Source organism: Scyliorhinus torazame, chromosome 9, assembly GCF_047496885.1.
Source record: "Scyliorhinus torazame isolate Kashiwa2021f chromosome 9, sScyTor2.1, whole genome shotgun sequence".
Lineage (NCBI taxonomy): Eukaryota > Metazoa > Chordata > Chondrichthyes > Carcharhiniformes > Scyliorhinidae > Scyliorhinus > Scyliorhinus torazame.
Genome location: NC_092715.1, coordinates 160820338 through 160834579, shown reverse-complemented (window position 1 = coordinate 160834579; position 14242 = coordinate 160820338).

The window sequence follows — 14242 nt, the reverse complement described above, 5'->3', positions numbered from 1 at the left end:
TCTTAAAGGTCTAACAGGACTAGACAGGGTAGATGCAAGAAGGATGTTCCTGATGGTGGGGGTCTTCAGAACGAGGGGTCACTATCTGAGCATGCGGGGTAGACCATTTAGGGCAGAGATGAGGAGAAATTCTTCACCCAGAGAGTGGTGAGCCTGTGGAATTCGTTACCACAGAAAGTAGTTGAGGCCAAAACATTGTGGCCCGGATTCTCTGTTTGAGGGACTAAGGCCAGGATTCCCCGTTGGCTGATGGCAAAATACCATTGGGCGGAGAATAGGTTCGGACGCCAAAATTGTGATGACGCTGATTTGATGCCAAATCGCAATTCTCTGTCACCTCAACAGCAGCGTCACTGCGGTCCAGAACAGACGTACAGTAAACACCGTTTGCATGACATTAGCGGGCCCGACCCAGTATTCTCCAGGGCCTCGGCAGTGCTCCGCCTCCGATGGGCAGAGTTCCCGATGGCACAGTTCACTTTTGCTCTTAAGAATCGTGAAACCGGTGTTGTAATGGAGAGCGGGGGTACGGAAAGTGTCCAACGTCGCTATAGTTTGCTGAGGGCCTGGGGGAGTAGCGGCGGGTGGCCAGGAGGTGGGCTGTGGGGTTGGGGTGGACGGGCATGGAACACCGTCGCCGCAGCCGGCAAAGTCGCCATGCAACTGCGCACACACTGACTGCCCACTGTGCATTTAGGGCCACAGGTTGTATAGGTGCCCCCCCCAGGTGCCCTCTGACCCCAGCCGACCCATCAGCTGTATGGGCGTGCTCCAGCACAACCAGTGCCATCTAGATGGCTGGAATGGTGTGTGTGGGGAGTGATGTGTGTGTACGCGGCTGCAGCACGTCATCTTCCTGAGTGTCAATCACGGACCCGGCGAATCCTGCACCGTTTTTTATTGGAATCGATTATATTCCACGTGGCACTTGTGCTAGCTCCTTCACAGTTGCTGAATTGAACCAGGTTTGGTGTCAGTTTTGTCCAGCAGGATTCTCCATTTCTGAGATTAAGTGTTGATGGTAACGCACGATTCGTGGACTTTCACGACAGCAAAACTGCCGGCGAGCACCGGCGATCAGAGCGGCTCGGACGCCAGCCCTCCACCCGAGGGATACCCCGGAGCTCGAGTCTGAGGATGACACTGACTTCCCGTCACAGCTGTCTCCAATACCCTTCACCAGCCCAAAGACACTCACCTCGGTTGGGCACATGAGTGAAGAGGCTCCTGGGATACTCTCTGCTGCGCACCACACAGCTGATCCGGTACAACAGGTGACGATAGGAACTCCACAGGGGGCGGACCTCGGAGGGTGGGCTGACCCCAGGAACTAACTGTCATCCAGACGGGTTTTGTGCTTTTGGAATAGATACACCCATCGATTGTGGAGATGCAGTCACAGAGCCAGGGATTACATGAGGGACTGCTGGTGAGCATCCAGTACCTGCAGGTGCAGTTGGAGGAGTCCAACCGCGTGCAGATGGTGGTGCCAACCATGCGTGCCACTCAGTCCAACACCGCACGGGAGGCGGCCTGTGGTAGAGGCATTGGGGGTGGCGGTTTTGGCTATGGATCAGCATGTCCAAGACCTGGGCCTGGGGCATTCTGTGCAGGCGCTGGCTGAGGCCCAGGGCAGGGTTGCCACCCCACTGGCAACCATGTGCTAGAGCCACCTGGAAATTGCAGTCGCGCTCCTGAGCGTGGTCCAGTCACAGCAGGCCATGGCTGGGAACGTCGAGGGCATTGCCCAGGTGCTGGCTGACATGGCGCAGACACAGACGGAGGTGGCCCAGTCCCAGAGAGAGATGGCGCAGTTACTGACTGATGTGAGACAAACCCAGAAGATGATGGCACAGTCAACAGGTGATGAGGCACAGTTCGAGAGGGAGATGGTCTACTCCCTGTGCTCCATGGCCACGAGCATGCAGACCCTGATTGAGACTAGAGCAGGCCTCCAGGACTGGCAGTGTCCACGTGGCGGAAGAGCCTCGGGGTTAGCTCCAGAAGATGCCCACCAATGGGGAGCCAAGTTCTCAGCCCCCTCCTCTCCCTACACACTGTAATCAGCCCCCTCCTCGCCCCACACACACTGTAATCACGTCCCTCCTCTCCCCACACACACTGTAATCAGCCCACTCCTCTCCCCACACACACTGTAATCAGCCCCCTACTCCCCCATATGCAATGTAATCAGCCCCCTCCTCTCCCACGCACACTATAATCATTCCCCTCCTCTCCCACACACTGTAATCAGCCCCCTCCTCTCCCCACACACACACTGTAATCAGCCCCCTCCTCTCCCCACACACACTGTAATCAGCCCCCTCCTCCCCCACACACTGTAATCAGCCCCCTCCTCTCCCCACACACACACTGTAATCATCCCCCTCCTCGCCCCACACACACTGTAATCAGCCCCCTCCTCGCCCCACACACACTGTAATCAGCCCCCTCCTCCCCACACACTGTAATCAGCCCCCTCCTCCCCACACACTGTAATCAGCCCCCTCCTCGCCCCACACACACTGTAATCAGCACCCTCCTCTCCCCACACACACTGTAATCAGCCCCCTCCTCTCCCCACACACACTGTAATCAGCCCCCTCCTCTCCTCACACACTGTAATCATTCCCCTCCTCTCCCCACACACACACTGTAATCAGCCCCCTCCTCTCCTCACACACTGTAATCAGCCCCCTCCACTCCTCACACACACTGTAATCAGCCCCCTCCTCCTCATACTCACGGTAATCAGCCCCCTCCTCTCCCCACACACACACTGTAATCAGCCCCCTCCTCTCCCCACACACACTGTAATCAGATCCCTCCTCCCCACACACTGTAATCAGCCCCCTCCTCTCCCCACACACACTGTAATAAGCCCCCTCCTCCCCCACACACTGTAATCAGCCCCCTCCTCTCCCCACACACTGTAATCAGCCCCCTCCTCGCCCCACACACACTGTAATAAGCCCCCTCCTCCCCCACACACTGTAATCAGCCCCCTCCTCTCCCCACACACACTGTAATCAGCCCCCTCCTCGCCCCACACACACTGTAATCAGCCCCCTCCTCTCCCACACACACTGTAATCAGCCCCCTCCTCGCCCCACACACACTGTAATAAGCTCCCTCCTCGCCCCACACACACTGTAATCAGCCCCCTCCTCTCCCCCCCACACTGTAATCAGCCCCCTCCTCTCCCCCCCACACTGTAATCATTCCCCTCCTCTCCCCACACACACACTGTAATCAGCCCCTCCTCTCCTCACACACTGTAATCAGCCCCCTGCTCTCCTCACACACACACTGTAATCAGCCCCTCCTCTCCTCACACACTGTAATCAGCCCCTCCTCTCCTCACACACTGTAATCAGCCCCTCCTCTCCTCACACACTGTAATCAGCCCCTCCTCTCCTCACACACTGTAATCAGCCCCCTCCTCTCCCCACACACACACTGTAATCAGCCCCTCCTCTCCTCACACACTGTAATCAGCCCCTCCTCTCCTCACACACTGTAATCAGCCCCCTGCTCTCCTCACACTCTGTAATCAGCCCCCTCCACTCCTCACACACTGTAATCAGCCTCCTCGTTCCCCATACGCACGGTAATCAGCCCCCTCCTCTCCTCACACACTGTAATCAGCCCCCTCCTCTCCCCACACACACTGTAATCAGCCCCTCCTCTCCTCACACACTGTAATCAGCCCCCTCCTCTCCCCATGTAGCGCACAAAGACTCCGTGAGACGAATATAGTGAAGTCGATGAGGCTTTATTAAGCGTGTCTGTTCCCCAGCAGCTCGATAGTAAACTGGCCTGTGGGGGAAGACACCGGCTTCTTATACTTCGCCTTCAGGGCGGAGCTTGAGGTCAACGGCCAACCAGGACCCGGGATCTGTCAGCCAATGACATTAGGGCTTCCAGTCCCACATGACCCCCAATACATACTACCACATTCACCCCTTGTCAAAAATGAACCCGGCGGGGTGATGCTTCGTATGGTGGTAAGGGTTTACAGGGCTGGTCCTGGGAGGATAGAACATTCACATGGTAGTACAGTATTGGACAGTTTTGTCCTGTTGCAACTATTTACAGAGGGTATAGGAAAAAAACAAAATGTTCTTTGAACAGTCCATCTTTGTTTTACATCGACGCCACGAGTCGGTCGGGCGGTCTGGTCGTCAGTGTCGATCGCCTCGGCCCCGGCGGTGGTGGTGGTGCTTGTACCAGTGTTGTCGCCTCCAGGAGCCGTACGGTTTCAGCTGTCGGTGCAAAGGGGAGGGGGACTGATCCTCCTGGGAAGGGGGCGGTCGCGGGTGCGGCGGTGGCAGGAAGGGGGACGGTTGGGTTGATGGTGTCGGGGGGGTGTGCGTGGTGCCGGAGGGCGCCAGATCCCGCAGGGAGACCGTGTCCTGTCGGCCGTCGGGGTACGCCACGTAGGCGTACTGGGGGTTTGCGTGGAGGAGGTGAACCCTTTCGACCAACGGGTCCGCCTTATGTGCCCGCACATGCTTTCGGAGCAGGATGGGTCCTGGGGCCGCCAGCCAGGTCGGCAGCGACGTTCCAGAGGAGGACCTCCTAGGGAAGACAAGGAGACGCTCATGAGGCGTTTGATTAGTGCTTGTACATAATAACGACCGGATGGAATGGAGAGCGTCCGGGAGGACCTCCTGCCACCGTGAAACTGGGAGATCCCTGGACCGTAGGGCCAGTAGGACGGCCTTCCAGACCGTGCCGTTCTCCCTTTCTACTTGTCCGTTCCCCCGGGGGTTGTAGCTGGTCGTCCTGCTTGAGGCTATGCCCTTGCTGAGCAGGAACTGGCGCAGCTCGTCACTCATGAAAGAGGACCCCCTGTCGCTGTGGACGTATGCGGGGTAACCGAACAGTGTGAAGATGCTGTTCAGGGCTTTAATGACTGTGGCCGCGGTCATGTCGGAGCAGGGAATGGCAAAAGGGAAGCGGGAGTATTCGTCCACTACATTAAGAAAATATGCGTTGCGGTCGGTGGAGGGGAGGGGCCCTTTGAAATCGAGACTGAGGCGTTCAAAGGGGCAGGAAGCCTTGATCAGGTGCGCTCCATCTGGCCTGAAAAAATGCGGCTTGCATTCCGCGCAGATGTGGCAGTCCCTTGTGACTGTACGGACCTCTTCTAAAGAGTATGGGAGATTGCGGGACTTGATGAAGTGGTAAAACCGAGTGACCCCCGGGTGGCAGAGGTCCTCGTGGAGGGTTTGGAGGCGGTCAATTTGTGCGTTGGCACATGTGCCGCGGGATAGGGCATCGGACGGCTCGTTCAGCTTTCCGGGCCGGTACAAGATCTCATAGTTGAAGGTGGAGAGCTCGATCCTCCACCTTAAGATCTTGTCATTTTTAATTTTGTCCCACTGTGCATTATCGAACATGAAAGCTACCGACCGTTGGTCAGTGAGGAGAGTGAATCTCCTGCCGGCCAGGTAATGCCTCCAATGTCGCACAGCTTCCACTATGGCTTGGGCTTCCTTTTCCACTGAGGAGTGGCGGATTTCTGAGGCATGGAGGGTTCGGGAGAAAAAGGTCACGGGTCTGCCCGCTTGGTTAGGGGTGGCCGCTAGAGCTACGTCGGAGGCGTCGCTCTCGACCTGGAAGGGGAGGGACTCGTCGATGGCACGCATCGTGGCCTTTGCGATGTCCGCTTTGATGCGGCTGAAGGCCTGGCAAGCCTCTGTCGACAGAGGGAAGGTCGTGGTCTGTATTAGGGGGCGGGCCTTGTCTGCGTACTGGGGGACCCACTGGGCGTAGTACGAAAAGAACCCCAGGCAGCGTTTCAGGGCTTTTGGGCAGTGCGGGAGGGGAAATTCCATGAGTGCGCGCATACGTTCGGGGTCGGGGCCTATTATCCCATTGCGTACTATGTAGCCCAGAATGGCAAGCCGGTCGGTGCTAAGAACGCACTTGTCCTCGTTGTACGTGAGGTTCAAGGCTTTGGCGGTCTGGAGGAATTTTTGGAGGTTGGCGTCGTGGTCCTGCTGATCGTGGCCGCAGATGGTTACATTGTCGAGATACGGGAACGTGGCCCGTAACCCATGTTGATCAACCATCCGGTCCATCTCCCGTTGGAAGACCGAGACCCCGTTTGTGACGCCAAAAGGGACCCGTAGGAAATGGTATAATCGCCTGTCTGCCTCGAAGGCTGTGTACTTGCGGTCACTTGGGCGGATGGGGAGCTGATGGTAGGCGGACTTGAGGTCCACGGTGGAGAAGACTTTATACTGGGCAATCCGATTGACCATGTCGGATATGCGGGGGAGAGGGTACGTGTCTAGTTGTGTGTACCTGTTGATGGTCTGGCTATAGTCAATGACCATCCTTTGTTTCTCCCCTGTCTTCACTACTACCACCTGCGCTCTCCAGGGACTATTGCTGGCCTGGATTATGCCCTCCTTTAGTAGCCGCTGGACTTCGGACCGAATGAAGGTCTGGTCCTGGGCGCTGTACCGTCTGCTCCTAGTGGCGACGGGTTTGCAATCCGGGGTGAGGTTCGCAAACAAGGACGGGGGTTGCACCTTGAGGGTAGCGAGGCCGCAGACAGTGAGTGGGGGTATGGGGCCGCCGAATTTAAACGTAAGGCTCTGTAGATTACATTGGAAATCTAATCCCAGCAAGGTGGGGGCACAGAGTTGGGGAAGGACGTTAAGTTTGTAGTTTTTGAACTCCCTCCCCTGCACCGTTAGGGTAACTATGCAGAATCCCTGGATCTGTACGGAGTGGGATCCTGCAGCTAGGCAAATCTTTTGTGCGCTGGGATAGGTGGTCAAGGAACAGCGTCTTACCGTGTCGGGGTGTATAAAGCTTTCCGTGCTCCCGGAGTCGACTAGGCATGGCGTCTCGTGGCCGTTAATTAGGACCGTTGTCGTCGTCGTCTGGAGTGTCCGGGGCCGAGCCTGATCGAGCGTAACCGAAGCGAGCCGTGGTTGTAGTAGTGGGGTGGGGTCCGTTGTTGCCGTCCAAGATGGCGTCGGGGATGGACAAAATGGCCACCCCCATACATCGCACGTGGCTGGGGGGTCACAAGATGGCGGCGGGGGTGGACAAAATGGCCGCCCCCATGCGTCGTACAGGTCGGGGGCGGTCCAAGATGGCGGCGCCCCTCCTCCCCTCGTGGTGGTCGGGACCCAAAATGGCGGCGTCTGCGGGTCGCACAAAGGCGCCCCTCCTCCCCTCGTGGTGGTCGGGACCCAAAATGGCGGCGTCTGCGGGTCGCACATGGTGTGCTGGGGGGTCTGGGAGCGCTAGGACCGCGAGCGCTAGGACCGCGCTGAGCTCCCTCATCGCGAGCGCTAGGACCGCGAGCGCTAGGACCGCGGGGAGCTCCCTCACCGGGGACAGCGGGGGTCGGGGCCCAAGTCGGCGGCGCCGGCGGGTCAGGCGTGGGGCCGCGAGCGCAAGGAGCGCGAGGAGCTCCCTCACCAGGGACAGCGGTGGTCGGGGTCCAAGTAGGTGGCGCCGGCGGGTCAGGCGTGGGGCGCGGGACGGGGGTGAGGGTGGCGTTAGGGACGCGAAAAACCCCCTCCTCTCCGTGCAGAGTGTTGGCCGGGACCCAAAGCGGTAGCACCGGCGGCGGGTCGTACATGGGCTGCGGGGAGGGGGGTTGGGGAGCGTAGGCGGCGTGCAGGGCTCCCAGTTCTCCCGGGACCGCGGTGGTCGGGAACCAGAGCGGCTGTGCCTGCGGGTCGCACATGGCATGCTGGGGGGGTTGGGACGCATAGACTGCTTGTAGGGCTCCCTGTGGCCCCGGGACGGCGGCGGCCTCGCGGGATCGGCACACCACCGCATAATGGCCCTTTTTCCCGCAGCTTTTGCAGATGGCTGCGCGGGCCGGACAGCGCTGTCGGGGGTGTTTCGCCTGGCCGCAGAAATAACAGCGGGCGCCCCCGGTGCGACTCGGCGTTTGGACTGCGCAAGCCTGTGGGGTGTCCGGCGGGGGGGTAGGGGGTTTGACGCGACGGGTACGTACGGGGAGCAATGGCCTGCCGCGCGGTCAGGGCCGTAGGCGCGGGGATTACGCGCGGCCACGTCTAGGGAGGCTGCTAGGGCCCGTGCCTCTGAGAGTCCTAGCGACTCTTTTTCTCGAAGTCTTTGGCGGATTTGGGAGGATTGCATACCTGCCACAAAAGCGTCGCGCATTAACATGTCCGTGTGTTCGTTTGCATTCACCGACGGGCAGCTGCAGGCTCGTCCCAAAATCAGCAGCGCGGCGTAGAACTCGTCCATCGATTCTCCGGGAGCTTGCCGTCTTGTCGCGAGCTGGTAGCGAGCGTAGATTTGGTTAACTGGGCGAACGTAGAGACTTTTCAGTGCTGTGAAGGCCGTCTGGAAATCGCGGGTGTCTTCAATGAGGGTGAAAATCTCCGTGCTCACCCTCGAGTGCAGGACCTGCAGTTTTTGTTCGTCTGAGACTCGGCCGGTGGTCGTTCTGATGTAGGCCTCGAAGCAAGTCTGCCAGTGTTTGAAGGCTGCTGCCGCATTCACTGCGTGGGGGCTGATCCTCAGGCATTCTGGAATGATCCTGAGCTCCATAGTCCTTTTTAGGCACGCTTAATAAATTGTAGCGCACAAAGACTCCGTGAGACGAATATAGTGAAGTCGATGAGGCTTTATTAAGCGTGTCTGTTCCCCAGCAGCTCAATAGTAAACTGGCCTGCGGGGGAAGACACCGGCTTCTTATACTTCGCCTTCAGGGCGGAGCTTGAGGTCAACGGCCAACCAGGACCCGGGACCTGTCAGCCAATGACATTAGGGCTTCCAGTCCCACATGACCCCCAATACATACTACCACACCCCACACACACTGTAATCAGCCCCCTCCTCTCCCCACACGCACCGTAAACAACCCCCTCCTCTCCTCTCCTCACACACTGTAATCAGCCCCCCTCCTCTACCCACACACTGTAATCAGCCCCTCCTCTCCCCACACACACACTGTAATCAGCCCCCTCCTCTCCCCACACACACACTGTAATCAGCCCCCTCCTCTCTCCATACACACTGTAATCAGCCCCCTCCTCTCCCACACACACAATAATCATTTCCCTCCTCTCCCACACACTGTAATCAGCCCCCTCCTCCCCCACACACTGTAATTAGCCCCCTCCTCTCCCCACACACACACTGTAATCAGCCCCCTCCTCGCCCCACACACACTGTAATCAGCCCCCTCCTCCCCCACACACTGTAATCAGCCCCCTCCTCTCCCCACACACACACTGTAATCAGCCCCCTCCTCACCCCACACACACTGTAAACCAGCCCCCTCCTCTCCCCACACACACACTGTAATCAGCCCCCTCCTCGCCCCCCACACACTGTAATCAGCCCCCTCCTCCCCCACACACTGTAATCAGCCCCCTCCTCTCCCCACACACACACCGTAATCAGCCCCCTCCTCGCCCCACACACACTGTAATCAGCCCCCTCCTCTCCCCACACACACTGTAATCAGCTCCCTCCTCCCCCACACAATGTAATCACCCCCTCCTCTCCCTACACACACACACTGTAATCAGCCCCCTCCTCGCCCCACACACACTGTAATCAGCCCCCTCCTCTCCCCACACACACTGTAATCAGCTCCCTCCTCCCCCACACACACTGTAATCAGCCCCTCCTCTCCCCACACACACACAGTAATCAGCCCCCTCCTCTCCCCACACACACTGTAATCAGCCCCCTCCTCTCCCCACACACTGTAATCAGCCCCATCCTCTCCCCACACACACTGTAATCAGCCCCCTCCTCTCCCCACACACTGTAATCAGCCCCCTCCACTCCTCACACACACTGTAATCATTCCCCTCCTCTCCCCACACACACCGTAAACAGCCCCCTCCTCTCCTCACACACTGTAATCAGCCCCCTCCTCTCCTCACACACTGTAATCAGCCCCCTCCTCTCCCCACACACTGTAATCAGCCCCATCCTCTCCTCACACACTGTAATCAGCCCCCTCCTCTCCTCACACACTGTAATCTGCCCCTCCTCCCCCATACGCACTGTAATCAGCCCCCTCCACTCCCCACACACACTGTAATCAGCCCCCTCCTCTCCCCACACACATTGTAATCAGCCCCCTCCTCTCCCCACACACACTGTAATCAGCCCCCTCCTCTCCCCACACACACCATAATCAGCCCCCTCCTTCCCCCACACAGTGTAATCAGCCCCCTCCTCTCTCCACACACACTGTAATCAGCCGCCCTCCTCTCCCCACACACTGTAATCAGCCCCCTCCTCTCCCCACACACTGTAATCAGCCCCCTCCTCTCCCCACACACATTGTAATCAGCCCCCTCCTCTCCCCACACACACGCTGTAATCAGCCCCCTCCTCTCCCCACACACACTGTAATCAGCCCCCTCCTCCCCCACACACTGTAATCAGCCCCCTCCTCTCCCACACACTGTAATCAGCCCCCTCCTCTCCCCACACACACTGTAATCAGCCCCCTACTCTCCCCACACACACTGTAATCAGCCCCCTCCTCTCCCACACACTGTAATCAGCCCCCTCCTCTTCCCACACACACGCTGTAATCAGCCCCCTCCTCTCCCCACACACACTGTAATCAGCCCCCTCCTCTCCCCACACACACTGTAATCAGCCCCCTACTCTCCCCACACACACTGTAATCAGCCGCCCTCCTCCCCCACACACTGTAATCAACCCCCTCCTCTCCCACACACTGTAATCAGCCCCCTCCTCTCCCCACACACACTGTAATCAGCCCCCTCCTCACCCCACAGACTCTGTAATCAACCCCCTCCTCTCCCACACACTGTAATCAGCCCCCTCCTCTCCCCACACACACACTGTAATCAGCCCCCTCCTCTCCCCACACACACACTGTAATCAGCCCCCTCCTCTCCCCACACACACTGTAATCAGCCCCCTCCTCACCACAAACACACTGTAATAAGCCCCCTCCTCCCCCACACACTGTAATCAGCCCCCTCCTCACCCCACTCACACTGTAATCAGCCCCCTCCTCTCCCACACACACTGTAATTAGCCCCCTCCTCGCCCCACACACACTGTAATCAGCCCCTCCTCTCCCCACACACACATTGTAATCAGCCCCCTCCTCTCCCCACACACACTGTAATCAGCCCCCTCCTCTCCCACACACACTGTAATTAGCACCCTCCTCGCCCCACACACACTGTAATTAGCCCCCTCCTCTCCCCACACACACACTGTAATCAGCCCCCTCCACTCCTCACACACACTGTAATCAGCCCCCTCCTCTCCCCACACACACTGTAATCAGCCCCCTCCTCTCCCCACACACACTGTAATCAGCCCCCTCCTCTCCCCACACACTGTAATCAGCCCCCTCCACTCCTCACACACACTGTAATCATTCCCCTCCTCTCCCCACACACACCGTAAACAGCCCCCTCCTCTCCTCACACACTGTAATCAGCCCCCTCCTCTCCTCACACACTGTAATCAGCCCCCTCCTCTCCCCACACACTGTAATCAGCCCCATCCTCTCCTCACACACTGTAATCAGCCCCCTCCTCTCCTCACACACTGTAATCTGCCCCTCCTCCCCCATACGCACTGTAATCAGCCCCCTCCACTCCCCACACACACTGTAATCAGCCCCCTCCTCTCCCCACACACATTGTAATCAGCCCCCTCCTCTCCCCACACACACTGTAATCAGCCCCCTCCTCTCCCCACACACACCATAATCAGCCCCCTCCTTCCCCCACACAGTGTAATCAGCCCCCTCCTCTCTCCACACACACTGTAATCAGCCGCCCTCCTCTCCCCACACACTGTAATCAGCCCCCTCCTCTCCCCACACACTGTAATCAGCCCCCTCCTCTCCCCACACACATTGTAATCAGCCCCCTCCTCTCCCCACACACACGCTGTAATCAGCCCCCTCCTCTCCCCACACACACTGTAATCAGCCCCCTCCTCCCCCACACACTGTAATCAGCCCCCTCCTCTCCCACACACTGTAATCAGCCCCCTCCTCTCCCCACACACACTGTAATCAGCCCCCTACTCTCCCCACACACACTGTAATCAGCCCCCTCCTCTCCCACACACTGTAATCAGCCCCCTCCTCTTCCCACACACACGCTGTAATCAGCCCCCTCCTCTCCCCACACACACTGTAATCAGCCCCCTCCTCTCCCCACACACACTGTAATCAGCCCCCTACTCTCCCCACACACACTGTAATCAGCCGCCCTCCTCCCCCACACACTGTAATCAACCCCCTCCTCTCCCACACACTGTAATCAGCCCCCTCCTCTCCCCACACACACTGTAATCAGCCCCCTCCTCACCCCACAGACTCTGTAATCAACCCCCTCCTCTCCCACACACTGTAATCAGCCCCCTCCTCTCCCCACACACACACTGTAATCAGCCCCCTCCTCTCCCCACACACACACTGTAATCAGCCCCCTCCTCTCCCCACACACACTGTAATCAGCCCCCTCCTCACCACAAACACACTGTAATAAGCCCCCTCCTCCCCCACACACTGTAATCAGCCCCCTCCTCACCCCACTCACACTGTAATCAGCCCCCTCCTCTCCCACACACACTGTAATTAGCCCCCTCCTCGCCCCACACACACTGTAATCAGCCCCTCCTCTCCCCACACACACATTGTAATCAGCCCCCTCCTCTCCCCACACACACTGTAATCAGCCCCCTCCTCTCCCACACACACTGTAATTAGCACCCTCCTCGCCCCACACACACTGTAATTAGCCCCCTCCTCTCCCCACACACACACTGTAATCAGCCCCCTCCACTCCTCACACACACTGTAATCAGCCCCCTCCTCTCCCCACACACACTGTAATCAGCCCCCTCCTCTCCCCACACACACTGTAATTAGCCCCCTCCTCTCCCCTGACGGTAATCAGCCCCCCTCCTCTCCCCACACACAATGTAATCAGCCCCCTCCTCTCCCCACACACAATGTAATCAGCCCCCTCCTCTCCCCACACACTGTAATCAGCCCCCTCCTCGCCCCACACACACTGTAATCAGCCCCCTCCTATCTCCATACACACTGTAATCAGCCCCCTCCTCTTCCACACACACTATAATCATTTCCCTCCTCTCCCACACACTGTAATCAGCCCCCTCCTCCCCCCACACTGTAATCAGCCCCCACCTCTCCCCACACACGCACCGTAAACAGCCCCCTCCTCTCCTCACACACTGTAATCAGCCCCCTCCTCACCCCACACACGCTGTAATCAGCCCCCTCCTCTCCCCACACACTGTAATCAGCCCCCTGCGCTCTCCACACACACTGTAATCAGCCCCTCCTCCCCCATACGCACTGTAATCAGCCCCCTGCTCTCCCCACACACACTGTAATCATCCCCCTCCTCTCCCCACACACACTGTAATCATCCCCCTCCTCTCCCCACACAAACTGTAATCAGCCCCCTCCTCTCCCACACACGCACTGTAATCAGCCCCCTGCTCTCCCCACACAAACTGTAATAAGCCCCCTCCTCTCCCCACACACACTGTAATCAGCCCCCTCCTCGCCCCACACACACTGTAATCAGCCCCCTCCTCGCCCCACACACACTGTAATCAGCACCCTCCTCTCCCCACACACACTGTAATCAGCCCCCTCCTCTCCCACACACTGTAATCAGCCCCCTCCTCTCCCCACACACATTGTAATCAGCCCCCTCCTCCCCCACACACACACTGTAATCAGCCCCCTCCTCCCCCACACACAGTAATCAGCCCCCTCCTCTCCCACACACACTATAATCATTTCCCTCCTCTCTCACACACTGTAATCAGCCCCCTCCTCCCCCACACCCACACTGTAATCAGCCCCCTCCTCCCCCACACACAGTAATCAGCCCCCTCCTCTCCCCACACACACACTGTAATCAGCCCCCTCCTCTCCCCACACACACACTGTAATCAGCCCCCTCCTCTCCCCACACACACACTGTAATCAGCCCCCTCCTCACCCCACACTCACTGTAATCAGCCCCCTCCTCACCCCACACACACTGTAATCAGCCCCCTCCTCTCCCCACACACACACTGTAATCAGCCCCCTCCTCGCACCACACACACTGTAATCAGCCCCCTCCTCCCCCACACACTGTAATCAGCCCCCTCCTCTCCCCACACACACACTGTAATCAGCCCCCTCCTCTCCCCACACACACACTGTAATCAGCCCCCTCCT